Source organism: Phalacrocorax aristotelis, chromosome 7 (genome assembly GCF_949628215.1).
Source record: "Phalacrocorax aristotelis chromosome 7, bGulAri2.1, whole genome shotgun sequence".
NCBI classification, from domain to species: domain Eukaryota; kingdom Metazoa; phylum Chordata; class Aves; order Suliformes; family Phalacrocoracidae; genus Phalacrocorax; species Phalacrocorax aristotelis.
The window spans coordinates 54,291,372-54,309,797 of record NC_134282.1 but is presented as its reverse complement, the minus strand read 5'-3'; positions in this window follow the sequence as shown (position 1 = coordinate 54,309,797).

Below are 18,426 nucleotides of genomic sequence, written 5' to 3'. Positions count from 1 at the left end.
TGCAGCGGGGTGCACAGCCAGGATACCCCATCCTGCAGCACGGGATGCACAGAGCCTCAGGCAAAACCTCTCCGTCTGGCCCCTTCCCCGGCCCCCACCCCGGTGCCGGTCCCCAACAGCACTGATGTCCTGGAAGAGAAGAAAAAGTCCCAGTCAGAAAGTGGTGGCTTGTGTCCATGAATATTCTCAGCACTGGGAGGTGTTTTCATACCGAACAGGGAAGAAAAGCAAAATTCTGAGCTTTTTAAGAAAAAAAGCTAAATAATTTTCTCTTGTGTTGTCCTGAAAAAAGCCCTAACATCAAGGCCCGGCTCCAGAGGGCAGCCTGGAGGGTCTGAAGCTGGGCGCTGCTCCCCCTCTGCCAGGGGGGCGGCTGTGAGCGTGCCCCCCGGGCAGCCAGCCCCCCAGCTCCAGGGTGCTGGAGTGACCCTGCCTCTCCTCCAACCCCAAAGCTTTCCCTTTGGAAACGTCGTCCCAGCAGAGGCATTTCCCTGCTTCGACATGCCACGTGCAGATGAAAACCAGATTTCACCAGAAGCGCTCTGGCCAGTACATGCTCTGCGGCTTTAAAAAAAAAAATATAATAAATAAACATCAAAACAGAATTAAATACTAACACTGGCACACAATGTGACACGAAAACCTAAATTCAAAACATGCCCATCTCTGGAAAAAATTATTTTCCTATAGGAAACCTCAGGCAACGCGTCTTCCAGCCAGCCCTACCCAGGGGGTCTGCCCAGTGGGTCCCATCCTCCGCGAGCTAGAGCTGAGTGAAGGGTGACTGACTTCAAAGGTGCTATTTTCAAGATGGAAAATAGCAGAAACTAGGCTGGGAATGGCAAATCCTGAGTGCAGGGCTGCCCCGGTCGGAACTGCCAGCCCCAGAGCCACGGTACCGGGGCTGAGCCGCTGCAGAGCTCGGCGGGCTGAACCTCCCCGTCGCTTCTGGGAAGGGGACCATGGGTCACGGCGGGCGCTGGCTGACAAACGTTCCCATGAAAAATGCCAAATTCATCTTCGTTTGCAAAACGTTTCCTTCCTCCTCAGCCTGCAGCTGTGGGAAGGGACCTGAGCGGCCGGTGCTGCAGCGGGCTCTGCACTGCCCCATCTCTCTGCTCCGTGAAAAAACCCTCATTATTAAAGCAAGAGGGAAGATCCTCGCTCTGCCAGGGACGTATGGGCTCAGTGGTGTGGGCTGAATAATTGCCAGCAAGCGGTGTACTCAGCGTCACCTCTGGCCCCACGCGGAAAGGCTGCCACGACGAGCGTTTCTGAGGTTTATCGGTCGTTCAGAACCCTTGCCTCTCTCATTTTTGGGAATGGCGCTCGGTGAGTCGGATCGTTTGCAAATAGCTCCCCACGAGCGTTAAGCAGGTTAAATTCGAGCTGTGTTTGCTCAGCTTGGGGGGGCCATATCAGCCTGGGGGAACGCCCGCGACTCCCGGATGAGGGGCGGGTAACGCTGCAATTGGGTTTTGTGCCTGCGGAGGCTCCGCCTTGTATGTTGATGGTTTTCACCATGGTTTTCCAATATTTAGAATCACAGAATTATTAAGGTTGGAAAAGACCTCTAGGATCATCAAGTCCAATCCTCAACCCAACACCCCCAGGCCTTCTAAACCATGTCCTGAAGTGCCACATCTACACATCTTTTAAATACCTCCAAGGATGGCGACTCCCCCACCTCCCTGGGCAGCCTGTTTAAATTTGCTTAAAATTTAAAATTATTTCCCAAGCCGGTTTTGCCAAAGCCTGGCTCAGAAGCAACGCCTTGAGTGACCGTGCCAGGGCTGGACGGAGCAGCGTGTGGCCGGGGGAGCGCTGCCGGTGCTTGCCGTGGCACGCAGCCCCCCCCTTACTCCCCTTTTGCTGCTCGGCGTAGCACTTCGACGGCGGGATTCGGTGCCGCGAGCAAGCAGCAAGCCCTGCATTTATTTCTCTACTGCCTCTACGTTTTTTCCTAACCACATGTGCATCGGTAAATCCTCGGAAAGCATTCACCTGGAAAGCCAGGGCACGGGTTTTGTTATAAACTTATTTCTAGCGTTAGTATCTCTGGCAGGGAGGAGGAAAAACTGCTGCCACTCACACATCCATTCGTCTTGGCGGAGGTGATCCCTCAGCATCAGCATAAATAGCAGGTCCAGGCTCTGTCGCACACCAAGCCTGGGCGGCTGTAAATAAATGATCCCCGAATGCCCTCGCCAAGGGAAAGGGGCACCGGGGGTGTTAACATCCCACCCCGTGTTACCGCTGCCCGTGCTCCTTTCTGCTCAGCTATTCATGGCACTCCATGCCTGTAATAACTGGTGTTTTGGCAGCTGACGCCGTGTAATCGAACCAGGGCTGTCAGGGAAATTTGTAGCTATTTGCTTCGCAGGGTTTCTTCATTCCACTCAGCAGCTGTCAGCCTGCGTCGCCTGGTTATTGATGATAGGCGCTAATCATGCAACAGATTCCCCACATAAATCAAGAGGCAGTAGAAAATAAAGTTTCTTCACACTGAGGTCATTTGCCCCCCTCCCAAGTGCCACGGAGAAGAAAAATACAAACTCTTACTCCTGCTATTAATAACCTCCCTCCCCCCGGCCCCCGGCAAAGGGAGATGGTGTCAGATTTTAAATTACAGCTTTTGTTACATCAACTGAATTGCGTGTTTATAAAACTAATTACTGGGTAAGTTCTGCACGTTATGGGCTTGATTTGTGGACTGTCACATGTTTGCAGAAGGGATCCTGTAAAAAGGCATTTTTTTTCTTTTCTTTTCTCCCCCCCCCAGCAGAGAGCAGAGAGATCTTGCATATTCTAAGTGACAGCTTCAAGTACCTCAAGGGTGCTAATCCACCATGAAACCTTTTTTTCCATCATATCTTTATTGCGCTGGAAATGGAAGGCACTTCTCTCTCCTCGTGGCTGTCACTCCTCCCAAGTGTAAACCGGACAAATTTAGCCCTGGTTCAGTGTCAGATGGCACGAACCCAGCCTCGGCGCTGCTGCTTGCTGGCATGCTGGCGTGCCTTTCTTGCTGGCGGCCAGGGGCCAGCATCACCCGAGGGATCAGTGCGATGACGAGGGGTGGCCGTTGGTCCTCCGGCGAGCGGTACCCACCGCCGCACCGGGCTGGGCGTGGGGCTCTTGCTGCCCACATATCGAGATGCCGCGCAGCCCCTGGCACTGCCAGCCCCGTCCATCTCCAGCTACTCGGTTCATCCTCATCCACGCCTCCTTCCCAAAGCGCCTTCCCCAGGGCTGTGAGCCGCCTCCCCAGCAAGCCGGAGCCTCGCTGGGCACCCGGCTTGGCTGCTGGCTCTCGCCCTTGCAAGCCTGGAGCGCTGGGAAGGGGAAGGGGGGTGTTTAGAGCAGCCTGAGCATGAGGTAGGGGAGACCCCAGCGCCGCTCACACCGCAGGCAGGACACACAGCCACGCACGGCTGACGGGGGTGAGAAAAGCCCCTCTGATTGATAATATTCATGGCAAGAGGTTGCAGCTTTACTCCTGGGCAGGAGAACAGGAGCGTGCATTATCAGGCGTGTGTCGGCACCGCCAGCATGACCTGCTTCAGTCACCCAAAACCTCCTGTCAACGGCCTTACCTGAGCCTGCCCCTCCTCCGCTGGGGAAACGGGTCTCCTGGCCGTGCCCGGAGCAAAGGCAGGCAGCATGGCGGCATCCGAGACACGCCACTGAACGTCAGGAAAACAGCTAATCCTTTTATTATTATTTTTTTAATGTACAGTTAGCAAATCATGAGCCCCAACGCTTGCTAATTAGCCTCTAGAATGATGCATTCGTTACAAAAATGGTTAATTTGCTCAGCAGTGTGCCTCATACAAAAGGGGAGCCAGCCTTTGATGGCAAAGCTTTTATCCTTTTCAAACAGATCCTCAAGTTATCAACTTCAACACAACATCAAGGCCTGCTTTTGTTGGAATAATTTAACACTAATAGTTCGCGAATGCTGCCACCGCTCGTGTTGCAGAGCTGTCACTGGCTGCAGTGAGACATTTGGTTCAAAGGCAGTGCCAGCACAGAGCCAACTTGGAGTTGTTTTTTTTAAAAAAAACCTTTTTTTTCCCTTTTCTGAAAGGCTCTGGCTGTCTGGTTTGGCAGCACCCGTCTTGCCCATACCCGCGGCGGGGGCATGGCCGGTGGGTGATGCTGCAGCAGCCCCCCCAAGCCGGGAGCTTGGCTCTGGCAGCTCGCAGAGGGCTGGTGGATGGGTGCTGCAGATCACTGCTCTGGGTGGAGAAGAGGCAGTTATGTGGACATGGGCAATGCAGTGCTGTACTGAAGGGCCATTCCCACACTTGCTCAAGAAATGTGCTCCCTGCAAGGAAGGTGAACCCTCTGATGGTCCTCAAGGCAGCACGAGCAGGGGGGGCTGGGAGGGCTGTCACCACAGACAGCATCGCCCCCAAAACCCTGCCATGGGACCACGCAGCTGGCTGCAATGCCAAGCCCCCCTTCCAGCCCCCAGAAATCAGGGGCTCATCACCCAGCAGATGCAGGCAGCTCCGGCACGGCAGCACCCAGGGTGATGGCGAGGGGTGGGTGCGAGCCAGGGTCACAGAATCACAGAATCCCAGACTGGCGGGGGCTGGAAGGGCCCTCTGGAGCTCATCCCGTCCCACCCCCTGCGTGAGCAGGCACCCCCAGAGCAGGGGCACAGGGCCGCGTCCAGGCGGGGGGTGAATGTCTCCAGGGAAGGGACCCCACAGCCTCTCTGGGCAGCCTGTGCCCCTGCTCTGGCACCCGCACAGGGAAGGGGTTTGTCCTCATGTTCAGGGGGAACTTCCCGTGTTCCAGCTTGTGCCCGTGGCCCCTTGGCCTGGTGTTGGGCACCGCTGAAAAGAGCCCGGCCCCATCCTCCTGACACCCGCCCTTCAGATATTTATAAGCATTGATGAGATCCCACCTCAGCCTTCTCTTCTCCAGGCTGAAAAACCCAGGTCTCTCAGCCTTTCCTCACAAGGGAGATGCTCCAGCCCCTGGTCACCTTCGTAGCTCTCCGCTGGCCTCTCTCCAGCAGTTCCCTGCCCTTCTTGGACTGGGGGGCCCAGAACTGGACGCAGCACCCCAGATGTGGCCTCACTGGGGCAGAGCAGAGGGGGAGGAGAACCTCCCTCGCCCTGCTGGCCACACGCCTTTCCATGCCCCCCAGGGCACTGCTGGCCCCCTTGGCCCCAAGGGCCCGGTGCTGGCTCAGGGTCACCCCGCTGCCCCCCAGCACCCCCAGGGCCTCTCAGCAGAGCCGCTCTCCAGCAGGTCCCCCCCAGCCTGTGCTGGTGCGGGGGGCTGTTCCTCCCCAGGGGCAGGACCTGGCACTGGCTCTGGCTGAATCCCATGAGGTTCCCCTGGGCCCAGCTCTCCAGCCTGCCCAGCTCTCGCTGGATGTCCCAGCTGGCACACAGAGGCAGCTCCCGTCCCCCCATCCCCTCCTGAGCCCCCCGCCGAGGCCGTGCCGGGTGCTGCCAGGTCCCCCCCGGCACGCACGCGATGCGCAATGGCGCGGCACGGGTGCCTGCGGACTCGCTGCAGCAGCGTGGTGAGGCGGAAGCAAGCAGCAAGTCCCGGCTGCAGTCATCTCCCAGTTAACACCAGTTAGAGTGCTGAAACGTCTCCACAGGCAAAGGAACTGAACTAATGAGCCGCGCACCCAGATATAGTAACCGAAGTGTCCAAAGAGGAAAATCAGTGTTGGTGATCACTGATGCCTGCCCGCGAGTTTCCCGCATATTCTGCATTTTAGCATGTCCCCAAAAGCCACAGCTCTGGTGACCTCCTGGGGAAGCAATCCGAGCTCAGCGGGACCTCTCTCAGCAAGCCTTTAGTCAGCTCTCAGGCTCAGTTTACCTTTTATTGATGCTGGAGAGCCGGGACTCAAACGGATCAAGGCAAGGCAGGCTGTCCTGGGGCCTGCGAGTCCATCCCTGAGCCGCTCCAGCTGCCGTCGCCGCCGCCGCTCAGTGCCTCCGCGCCCTGCCTCGCCTCCCACCGCCGTGTCACCTCCTCAAAATACCCTGACATCGGCCGGACCGGCTCCGTCTCACAGCCTCATCACCCCCGATCAGCACCGATGCGTCGTCCCCGTGTGGGACGCGTGTTCACAGCGACAGCGGCGCCCGGCATGCTTTCTCCACGTCAGATAAAATATCCACCCGTGCGTGGCAGGCGTGGAGCCCAGCCGGGAGAGCGTGTCAGCAAGGAAAATTGCCAAGAACGGGGAAAATAAAACTGTTTTTTTCAGAGTGCATCCTGCGCGAGGGACGCTCGGCCAAGCAGCCCCGGCCGCAGCAGGAGCAGGGGCAGAGCCCGGCCCGGGAGGGGATGTGCCTGGAGGCTGCATGGCTGGGTTTGCCCCGTTGCACCCCTCGTGGCACGAACGTCTTGCTCTGGAAAATGCATCCATGTGCTCACACTCTTCCCAAACACTGGCAGAATAATTTTCTGCCTTTGCAAGGAGCCTGACACCCCAAATTCGGGACAAACGCAGCATCAAACCTGCTGCAAGCATGGGGTGGAGAGGAACATGACGGTGCCAGGGCTCGCACCCCTCGGGGACCCCCTTGGCTTGGCAGGGCTGGTGGCACCCAGCGGGGTCCCCACACCAGAGGCATCTCCCGCTCCCCAAGTCCCCAACACAACCCTCTCCACCTGCGCAAGGACGTTTCCTTGGCTCCCCGCTGCACCGAATTGCTCGAGCCTCGTCGGGCCGGCTCCAAGGTGGAGCAAAGCCCGGATTTCCCGACCTCAGACGCCGTCCCACGAGGGACCGGCCACCCCCCCCAGCTCGCCCCCCTGCCAAGAGTGCTTCGTGGCATCGGATGTTGGTTTTCGCAGCACGGCGGCACCCACAGCAGAGCAGGAGCGCTCGCCCGGCTGAGTCAGAGCTATTCCTAGGTGAGCAGTTAAATAATTCAGTGACGTTTTATTTCAGAATTTAATTATTTTATCATTTATTTATTGGACTAAAGAGAGCTCTCCGGCATGGCAGGCTGTAAATCCCTGTTTCCTCCAGCCTCCCCCTGCCTTTCCTCACTCGGCTCTCACGTTCCCCGCTCCCACGCTTCCGTGCATTATCAAAGGTGACATAATCCCACGCGAACGCGTCTCCCCCACCTATTTCTCTGAATTATACGGTTTTCCCTTTGTTTCCCCCTTTCCTTTTCCCTCAGCCGCCGAGCGATTGGGAAACAAAAAGGCAGGAAAGACCCAGCATCCACGAAACCAAACGGCGTCGGCTCCGAGGCGGCGGCTGCAACGTCGAGCATCCTTCTTGATGTACGATTTTGCCGCCGCGCGTGTGTTTCAACAGCAGCGAAGGCACACGGATAGATTTCTTTATTTTATTTCTCCTCAGGACTGTTCTCTAGTCTGAAAAAAAGAGAAAAACTTTAATTGTCGACGCCCAGCCCCGATGTCAAGGCTGTTGGCTGAGCCCGTAACACGACTCCCTCTTACGGGGCTCCAACATCGCTCAGGGTGCCACCACATTGTCTTCAGACAACGGCTGTCTACTCATAAATTATCACACCTACTTCATCCTTTTCAGGTATAACCAGTAATTTAGCTTTCAGAAAGGGAAAAAAAAGAAAAAAAAAAAAAAACACAAAAAACCCAACCGTAGAAAGGGGAAAATCATCTCGCGCAAGAAATAACTAAAAAAATGTGCAAAACAGAATGAAAATGACACTTCAGCTTTAACATCACATCATTAGCAAGATATTTTATCATGCAATTCATCTGCCTACCTACCTGCTTCCCAAACCACAATGTTCCCCTCAGAGTTCTGTTCCTCTTTTGCAATGAACCATAAATTACATGCTGACAGCTTTAATTTGTGCAAAGTATGCCTGGTTGCTTCTGGCACAAGCAGCCGGCTGCTATAATAAGGTCAATATATATTCATTGTCGCATTGCTTGATGTGCCAGATAACACAAAAATGCAGAAATGTGGTAGTTTCTTTGGGGCTACAAAGTGGGAATGATAGAAAGCTAAGAACGCTGCATCTCATCAGGGCATCGCAAGCAGTTGGCTCATCATTTATGCATGGCATGAGCAATGTTATGATTTAACTAATCATCATCAGTTATTCATCCCATTGCTGTCAGGGGACCACGCAACACTTTCATTTCTTGCCAGTTCTGGATAATTTATGTTCCCCTATCATTCCAGGGTTTGTTGGTTTGTTTGTTTGCTTCCTTCTTCTTTATGCTTTTTTTTTTTTTTGCCTTGTGGTTGACCATTAGCAGGTAAACTCCAACATTTCCTCCGGAGCATGAGGCGCCGGTGTACAACGAATCCTCCGAAACGCTGCCCGTGGAGGAGGAGGAGGAGCTCTGCCCTCTCTGGGGGGACCCGAACCCGCCATGGCGGCGCGAGCGGCGTGGGGGGAAGCCGCCCACTCGGCACACAAGCCCCCAGGGACACCTGCCCTTTGCAGGGGTGCTGGTGGGTCGCATTGGTGCCTTGGGGAGCGACACAAACCGACGTTGTCTGGACACCGAGCACCCCCTCCGCTCGCCGCCCGCTCCCAGAGAGGACGGTGATGGTGACAACAGCTCTACAGAGCCGCTTTCCACCTAGCCTCTCTCTGCTCCTGCCCTGTGCACCCTCCGACGCTCAGGCAGAGGGGCGTATCCCCCAAAACCTCTGGAAATGGGAGATCTGGGCACCCCGTGGCCGCCTCCTTGGCAGGCGGCAGCTCGGGGCGTTGTGCAGGTCCAAGAGACCCCTGCAGCCCACCCCACGCTGCCCAACAGGGCAGTTTGCTTTTTCTGATTCCATTGTAAGCAAAGTAACGGCAGGGCAGGGGCACACGGTGCCCAGAGTCACGGAGAGCCCGCAGGAGATGGTGCCGGCTCCAGAGCAGCCGGGATGGCTGCGGGTGCCCGCGCTGGAGCCGGAGGCACCGGCGCAGGTGGCCGTGCAAGCGAAACAGCCCCTGAACCCCAAATTTTCCCAATGCATCGCCATTACTGAAGCACTAAATGGCTTTGCACAGCGCTGCTATGAACGTTTACGGCGCTCGGTACCCCCCAACACCCACAAACTCCTACCTGCCGAAATTATAAGGGCGGTCGGTGCCCTGGCAGGGAAAGAGCATCGCGGCCTCATGGACCTCGGGACCGAGGAGGAAAACCCCGCGGAGTATGCACGGCGGTAAGCCCAAGCGCTGCTCCCGGTGCTAACACAAGTGAGTTTTGGGGTATGACCTCCAGAGATGTACCCGTTTCAGGGCATGGAGATGCAGCAGCACCTCGCCATGGGGAGGGGCGCAGGGGCAGAGGCACGGCAGGGGTGGGTAGAGATGCTCAGTTTTCCAACCTTTAAATCAGAAAAGAATTATTCCATGATGTGCCCTAGCAAAAGCAAACCTTCTCCTTGGTTTGAGGGCAAATCTTGTTTTCCTGGGCTCGGAGGGGCTTAAGCCTGGAAATCCACTCCCTCTCCTGGGGCCTGCCCTGGTGCCTAGGGCTGCTGCTGCAGAGGTTTTAATTCAGTCCCAGTCTGTAAGAGAATAGATTCGAACTCTGTGTTGGGGAACAGGAAAAGGCGTCCTCGTCTGCGCCGGGGAGGTCTGGTTTCAGAGACGGCACCGTCCCCCCAGCCCCGGGGTCCCGGGGGGCGGCGGCAGCCCCCGAGCCCCAGGGACGGGGTTTATCGTCTGAGCATCTCAGCAACAGCCTGACGTCGGGTTTTTTCCGTACGTGTAACTGCACATCTAAACACACCCGTTACCGCTACACTCACGGACGTTTTGTGGAATCCGTATTAAAAGCAGTAGATTAGACGGCTTTTCCCCGAGATCATAAGTATTTAAAAAGCAATAAGGCTTAATGCCTGTTTTTCTTACTTTGTAAGGTGGTTGGGGATGATAAATGATAGGCAATTTCATGGCTGGAATTTCAATTTCCCAAAATATTAGTGCTGTTCTCCACTTCCAAGAGCTCCCTTTTGGCAGTCTCCTGCATTGCCTCCTTCTTCTCTCTTTCTGAATTCATTTTCGGGTCTGACATCCATTTCTTGGGCCTGGCAAAGGCCTCGGGAAGCTGGTCAGCAGCGCTCAGCCCCATCCGCAACCCGTCGGAAGAGAGGCTGGAAAGCTGAAAATTTTTATTTTGCCATTTTTAAGTAGAACGACTCTTCTGTTTTGAAATAGGTTTAGATGTGGCCAATGTAATTTAAAACGAAATAAAAAAGCTCCAGTATCGTGAAATGCTTCCATTTCAGAGAGATGAAATGTGTCCGTTTCGGCGAAGAAAAATAAGTTCCACCTGAGACTCATTTTTGATGTGTTTTTTTTGTTTCGCGTGAAGAGGAAAAGAAAACGAGGCATGTTTTTAGGCTGGTGCAAGTGACTTATTGACCCCAAAGCAAGAAAAAACAACCAACAAAAAGCCAGTAACCCTCCTAAAACAAGGAAACATTCAACCCAGGTGTCGTATTGACGAGCGCTTCTGTGAAACCTCAGCATGCATAAGCTGAAATTTCTTATTGTTTTTCCTATTTACCCACGCTACTTCTCTCCTTCCACCCAGAGAGGTGCAGAAGGGCTACGAGGTGTCCCGGGCAGCTCAGCCGCGGGGACACTGAATTAAGCAGTTTTTATCAGCCACGCAGCAGATATATCTTTCCATTAAAGTGCTGCCAAGAAGATTCTCCCATCAGAGGCGACAAGAACGGCTCCAGGAGCCAGGATTTGGGTGGGGGAGAGGGAAGCCCCCGTGCTGCTGCGGGGTGTTAGATACAGGGACCAGGGCATGGCTGCGGGAATGCGACCGGCTCGTGCACGAGTGGGGAATGGATGGAGGAAGGAAAATGCAGGGATCTTCTCCACCTAACGACAGACAACAGCCCTGCTCATTGCCAGCGTGCTCTGCCAGCGCTAGCTTGTCCTGACGAGGCCCCTCTGTAATATCCTCCATTTCACAGCTCAGAGATGAAACCTGAAGTTCAGTACTGTGCGGTGAAGGCGGCATCAGGGCAAGTCCACACGTCCTGGCCCTCAGCCACCCATCGCTGATGGAAAGACCGGGTGCGCCGGCTGCTCGAAAAGTAAAGCCCTGAAAATCTGGCACTCGGAAAATCTGGCACTCGGAAAACCTGGCACCCAGCAAACCCCAAGCCCTGTCCCCAGCACCAGCCCCAAACAGCTCAGTGACACCCCTCTCCCTGCCCCGGGCTCTGTGCAGGGGGGGTTTCTCCAAGCTGGGGTCCCTGAGCCCCACAGCCGCCACACAGAGATGGGGCCGTGCTCGCCCCAGAGCCCCACCCCCCCAGCGTTTGCTCCCTGGACCTTCTTGAGAAACCCCATCTGTCACAAGAACTGGTCAAGTTTTTCAGAGGCAGAGCTGTCCTGTGGCGAGCGCAGCGGCCCCTCCGGCTGCCAGCGCCGCGGCTCCAAAGGACCCCCAGCCCCAGTGATGTATTATTGAAATCCATTAAAGTGCGGCAGCTCTGACAGTGCTCTAAGGTAATATGTCACGGCACCACCGCTCTGATGATGTACTTACATAATATATCAAAGCCCCATCACTCTGATTATGTTCTAATACAATATATCAAAACGCCATTGTTCTGATGATGCACTATTATAATATATCAAAGTACCGGGGGCCTGCTGATGTGCTATTACCAAACATCAAACTCTTGTCAATCTGGCGCTGCGCTGTCATGCAATGGCCACTCAGAAGACAGTAATAAAATTAAGCTTATTCTTTAAAATTTATCTCTCTATCCATCTGTGGAGAGGTATTGATTTAGCACAGGTTCGGAACTGCATATATATCCCATAAATTAAGCAGCTGGCTGATAAGGTTTTGTAGGTTTTAGGGCTTTTAAAATGCAAAGGGAGCTTGATTTGGTTTTTTTGAGCTTGCGGGTCTCCAGTGCCAGCCAGAAAGGAGAGGAAAAAAAACCCCTCCTCTGCTTTGCAGCCGTGCACAGACCCGAGTTTCGCAGAGCACCCAGCGCAGCCTGCGGTTTCAGCGGAGGGGTGCTCACCGTGCCGCTGTGGGCGCAGGAGAGCTGAAAGCCCATCAAGCTTTTAAAAACAAGAGGTGCTGGGCTTTTTCCAGCAGCCTGAGTGCATTCTTGCTTCTCGATATTTTCCTCAAAACCACCGTCTCCTGGGTGTCTCGCAGCCTGCTGTGGATTTTCTTTTTTTTAACCTTAGAGGCTAATAGCAATTTGCTGGGATGAATCCACCCCCGTACCAGGGGATGGTGCGTTGGCACCAGGCAGCTTCCCCGCCTGCTCCCGCCCGCACGTGAGGACACACACCACCAAAAATATACGAACAAAGGCTAAAGAGCAATTAAAAAAACAGAGGAAGAAAAGGAAGCGCTGCTTGTGATGTTCCCAGCCCTGGGGCAGGACTCTGCAGCCCTCTGCAGCAAAGCCTGGTTTGTAGAGCCAGCAGCACCCCGAGGGCTCTGGGCACCCGGGTGGGCACCAGCTGAGCCCCTGGGCTGTTAACCCCACGCCAGCCCCCTGCCCTGTCCAACCCCAGGCAACCCGCCCTGTAAAAGGCCTTTATCAGCATAGGGTTGGGAATCCAGTGCTTTTCCATAAAAAGAAAGGGGAGTAAGAAGTAGGCATCACGTGTTTTTATGACACATAAATAAACACAGATATCAGTGGACGCTGGTGGACACAGCAGCATTACCTTTGGCTGAGGATGTCAGCCCAGGCCAGAGGCTAGAAACATGGACGTAGGGAAATTCAGCCACGAAGCCAGCCCAGGACGCTGGACCAGAGTGATGGGGATGGGCACATGCAATGGTTTCTCCGGCAGCAGAGCAGCTCCGAGAGATGTCCTTGCCCTTCCCCATCGCCAGGGCTGCGGCGGGTCTCAGAATCCCAGAATCCCAGACTGGGGGGGCTGGAAGGGCCCTCTGGAGCTCATCCCGTCCCACCCCCTGCGTGAGCAGGCACACCCAGAGCAGGGGCACGGGGCCGCGTCCAGGCGGGGGGTGAATGTCTCCAGGGAAGGGACCCCACAGCCTCTCTGGGCAGCCTGTGCCATCTCCCTGGATGAAGACCCCAGCCCCGTCAGGGCCGGCACTGGGACACCCGTGCCACCAGAGCCAACACCATGCTGCCCGAGCACGTGGGGCCGGCCTGGCTCAGCCCTCCTGGGCGAAGGGCTCTGCCTCGAGGAAACTTTTACCACCCTCGCCGTTTTATTTGGCTCCAGAACAAACCCGAGGGTGGTTAATGACATCTGCATGCTTTCCAGCTCCCTCCCTGTAATTAGGGCTGCCCAGAGGTGCTATTCTAACGAGGGCCAGAGGAATTTCCCCGGGTGCTGAGCAGAGAGACCTGGCAGAGAGTTTTTGCCTTGGCTCAGGGAATCCTCTACAAACCTCCTCTGGGGGGAAAAAATAATATAAAACCCTTCATTTATGGCACTGGAGCTTGGCTTTGAGCGAGGCTGCAGTCGAGGAGCACCTGCCCTGATGGCAGGGCCAGGGGAGTGGTGTTTAATGGGGTAAGAGTGGTTTGGAGGTGCCAAGAACAGGCAGGGAGCTGCAGAGGCAGGTGGGGATGGGAGGTGTTTGCTGGGGGAGGAGAGGAGACCGATAAGAGCCGCGAGACAGCCTGGGGTCATCCTAGCTGGCTCTCCGGTGCTCCTCAAACACTTCCATCTGCAGAGATAAAAGTGCTCAGAAGAGACTGAAGCTCTCCCCGCAGCGGTGCAGGAGGGAGCGGGGGCGTGGGGGAGGCTGCCAGCCAAGGCTGAGCTGACAGGGGCATCTCCAGCAGAAGAGAAAAAGCTGCTTTCTTCCCATGACCCTTTCCTTTAACCCCTGGGCTGCCGCGCTTGAGTTTTCACGCGAAGTTTCTCCCTTTTTCTAGGTTTTCAGCCCTTCCTGCACACCCTGGGAACGGCAGCGATGTCTTTGCCCCTCCTGCCCTGACCACGTCCCTCCGTTCTTGCACACCCCGACCATTCCCTGGCTGCCCAGTCCCATGTGTCCATGCTGGGGGGTACAGCATGCATAGGGGTGGTCTGACCCCATAGAGAAAGCTCCGGCCCTCTCCCGCCCCCCCATAGGCACCAACTGCCCATCAGCGCTCGCTGAAGATGATGGACTCGGCCAAGAGGGATCCAGACCCCCTGTCCCCTGCAGGCCATGCTGGCATTTATTTCTGTGACTGTGCAGATGAGAAAATGTCATTAAAAGAGCAAAAGCAGAGTTCGTCCCTCCTCAGGCAGGCAATGCCCAGAGCCAGGGACCGCAGCGGTGACGCTGAGCAGCAGGGCTCAGCCTGGGGACCCTCTTTGTGAGAAGGGCTGTGGGTGCAGAGCTGCCCCAGGGATGGTCCAGCACAGCAGGGACCTGCCCAGTTTGGAGAAAACACTGGTGGAAGTGAGAGCAAAAACAGGTGTGAACCAGCCAGCTGCCCCAATGGGCCAGGAGGAGGTGCTGAAATGGGAAAATAGCACCTATTCTCCCTAAAACTGCTCGGGAGTGGGGAGCTGGGGGTGTAGCAGCAGGGGGAAAAGGAGGAGGCAGCTTTTGGTTTGCAACCAAACGACTGGGTCCCCTCTGCTTCGAGCGAAGGCGGGAGGCAGAAGGGGCTGAGAGCAGGGCTGGGGTCAAGTCCCGGGAACCCGAAGCAGCGGCTGCGAGGCCGGGGAGGAGAAGGGAGGAAACCACCCACGGCGCCTCTGCGAACGAGGAGTTTTTCCAATCTGTCTAAACCCAATATTAAAAGGAGCCCGCAGGAATGCTGGACGCCTGCCACCCCGCTTCGCACCTTTTGCAAACCGAAACAGCCAGCGAGCAGCTGGCACGGGAGGGGGAAATTTGGGGAGCCTGTGCCTTTGTTCCTGCAGGAAGCTCCCGCACGGCTTGTCCAGGGTCCCCGCTCCCATTCCCAGGGTGGGAAGCCTCTGCCTTTCATCTTCCAGTCCTCCCAGTGCAACCAGCTGGGGCGGAAAAGCTGCAATTTCCCAGTTTATTCCCCAGGGCAGCAGCACCCGCAGGTGTCATTAATTAATAAGCGGCTGCCCACGGCGCAGGGTCTGCGACCCAGCTTGCAGCGATACCTCTGCATGGACGGAGCCAGGGCAGGATTTGGCCCCGCGCCACGGTCTGCGGCTCTCCCGCCTGGCTTGCGGCATCGCAGGTAGCTCAGGGCAGCCGCCACCCCTCGGTGTCTCCGGTGGCCGTGCTCAGCACCCTGTGCATGCCTCTGCCTCTCCGGGTGCCCTTTCCTCAAGAGCAGCAGCTCCTCGGCGCCCAGACGGACCGGCATTTCCGAGCACGGCTCCGGGTTGCGCAGGGGAAGGCGCTGGCACGGCTGGGAGAGCAAACAGGGGAAAAAAGAAAAGAGATTAGATGCACACGTTTTAACCTGTCCGTTGCAACGAGAGGCCAGATAACGCAATGAGCTGGAGTTGCTCAAGAGTAAGTTTAAAGCTTGTTGATTAATGAAAAGGAAAATATTCATTAACGATGTGTCACTTGCAGAACGTCCCCGTGGCCGCTGAGCGGGGTGAGCCGGCACGGTGCCCATGCCCAGCAGCCTTGCTTGGCCCCCTCCGAGGGACCCCCGGCCCCAGCCCGGCACCGCGGCCGGCGGCAGTGGGATGCTGTGCCCACGCTTGGCCCCCGTGGGGAAAAGCAGGCAGGATCCAACCTGTGCCGTCGCGTCGAGGGCTTCCCGTCCAAATCACCTCCGGAGGAGCCATCCAAGGGCTGGGAGCTACCGAAACACCTTGGCTTCAGACACCTGCGTAACACGCCGTGCCACTCCAGGAGCTAATTACTTCTGATGAGAACTGAGTGCGTTTACAAAGGGCGCCTGCAAAGCCCAGCCCGCTGCAGCCGAGCTCGCCCGAGGAGCTCTGCGGGTCCAGAGCTTGCTGAAATGCTGCTCTAACCCCAGCGCTGCGAGTGCTGCGGGTACAGACGGAGGCGTTTGTCCTCCCGGGTGCTCAGGGGACAGACAGACACGTCACCTCTCACCCCACAGCGTTACTCCAGCCCTGCATGGCACCAGGCCCCCGCAGAGGGTGGGCGCACCCCGGCCGCACAGGGGGAAGAGGGGCACCCCAAGCCCCTGGCGATGCCCCGTGCGCGGCAGTGCAGACCCCGCAGCATCCCCATGATGCCGAAGCAAGCACCGTGCGCCCTCCCCAGCGATGTGCACCCCCGCCCCGGCGCAGAGGGCAGCGCCTTCAGGCTGGGTTTGCTTGGCTTGAGAAAATACTGATTTTTGAAACAGCTCTTTCTGGTGCGGCTGGGCTGACGGGGCTCTTCTGCAGCCGAGTGCAAGGAGCCAAGCGAGCATCCCCGCTTCCCTCCCGCAGCCCCTCCGCTGTTTATTTTAGTGTATCTTTGGGAAAACGGCCATTGGTGGCAGGCAGAGACGTTTAATCAGGTTCGTGTTTACTTTCGGAGCCACTGTACAAACAACACACTGTGGGTAAATTAAACAAACACCGGTTATAAAGTCTACATAATCAGCTTAAACTCAAAGGATAATTACAAGAGTCAAAATCTACAGTATCATAAAGATAGGCAGTCAAGGACTGGCTCCAGCACATGACAGAAATATAAGTTAGCTTTGAAAGATAACCTTGTGAGCTACAATTAACTCACAGGCTTTGACAGTTACCGAAACCCTAAATGAAAATAGCCCGAGGAAAACAAATACAAGGTTTGGCACTCCCGAAGAAATTTAAACCTAAACATACAAATTAAAAGCACCTCGAGAGGCAGGGTGGGATTTAATAACATAATGTCTCCCATTCACTTGAAAGTAACTGATGCACAATAAAAAACCCTTTCTGTCAGCACAGGCAGTGGGAAAACCCGCCGAGTGGCTGTGGAAATCGAACCCTTTTCATGTAGAGGTTGGTTTTTGTTGGGTTTTTGTTTTGTTTTGTTTTGTTTTTTAAAGCAATGACCTGACAGCAAAAACCCCGCAGGGAAATGGCTGATTTTGAGAGATTGTTAACAAAAAGTGCCCGGGCCAAGCCAGCCCATGCGCAGCGCCCGCTGCAGCGAGCAGCAAGTGCAGCCTTCATCGCCCGCCACAAGCACAAATAATAACCTTAATTAGTCGGGGGTCTCACGGGGCAGCGGGGACCCTGAAGGAGGAGAGAGAATATGGGGGAGGCCATGCACAGATGGGGCCAACACGCCATGCAGCAGCACACACAGGACAGCCCCACAATCCTGCGGCGGACGGGGTTTTTAATCACTAAATTAAATTATTGCGAGCTATCAGGCTTCGAAATTCACGGGACAAACGTGGATAGGGTTTGGCAGCGCTTTCACCAGTTCTCCTGCCCGTTTCCCAGATGGTTCGGGCTCAAAATACAAACACGTCCACAAAAAGGAGGAAAAATTCCCAATTTCCGGCTCTCCTTGCACCCTCTGGATGTCAGCCCAGGGTTGTGACCGCCTGCCACCCCTTTGATGGGCGAGGTGGAAGGAGCTTCCTCCTTCTCCATCCAGCCCCCCGTGGGCAACTCCCCTCACCCCAGAAATCATCGCCACCGGGGCTAATTGGGGTGCTGGCTGGCAGCCTCGTCAGGGAGAGAAAAGAAAACAACCTGCCACATTACGACTTCCAACAAAGCTTCAGGGAGCAGCAGGCTTTCCTCGGAGACGGGAAAACAAATGCCTTTTAAAATAAAAGCCGATAAACTGACGAACTTAGCGCTGCTTCTCGCTTATAAATCACAGCGCTGCGCTAGCTAATGGCTCTGGCAATGGGAGTTCAAAGGAAAGAAGTAACCTAATTATAAAGTTTGTTAGATTTATTGTCAGTTAATAACAGCGTTTTCAAAGATGCTATGAGTAAGATCAGTGGGTTTCTCATGCTTTACGCATTTTTCTCTTCCCAACAACTATTCTAGGTCAGATTTATTGCGCTGCCCTTCTTTCTCCATCACAGGGAGCGAGGACACTTACAGGCATCCTTGCGACGCTGTGATTAGCATAATGAGGGCAGGTGAATATATCACAGTTCCTTGTGGCTTTTTTGGCTCAGATCGCGAGCGAGAAAAGGTGTCAAGAGCTGCTGGCAATTTTTGCAAATATTAAGGTAATGAAACAACTCGACGTTGCTGAATTATTAAAGGTCCTCCTGCATTTCTGATATTTTATTCCTTTTATTAAATGTGTAAGTGAAGTATCAGGGAGCTGGGCTGCTTTCCTGCTCCCACGCCTTTCCCAAAAGCGGCGGAGGGGTGGGAAAGGCAAATCCAGCCCGGCGCAGCGGTTCTGGCCGGGCTCGGACGGGCAGGGTGGCTGCACAGCCAGACGCTCGGCCAGCAGAAGGGACCGGCCCAAGCTTCGGGTCGATGAGCCCGAGCATCCCACGGCAAAGCAGGAGCATTTCCCAGGGTTTGGAGGTGGCGGAGGGCCACTGGGCTCCTTTTTCCCATAGCATTA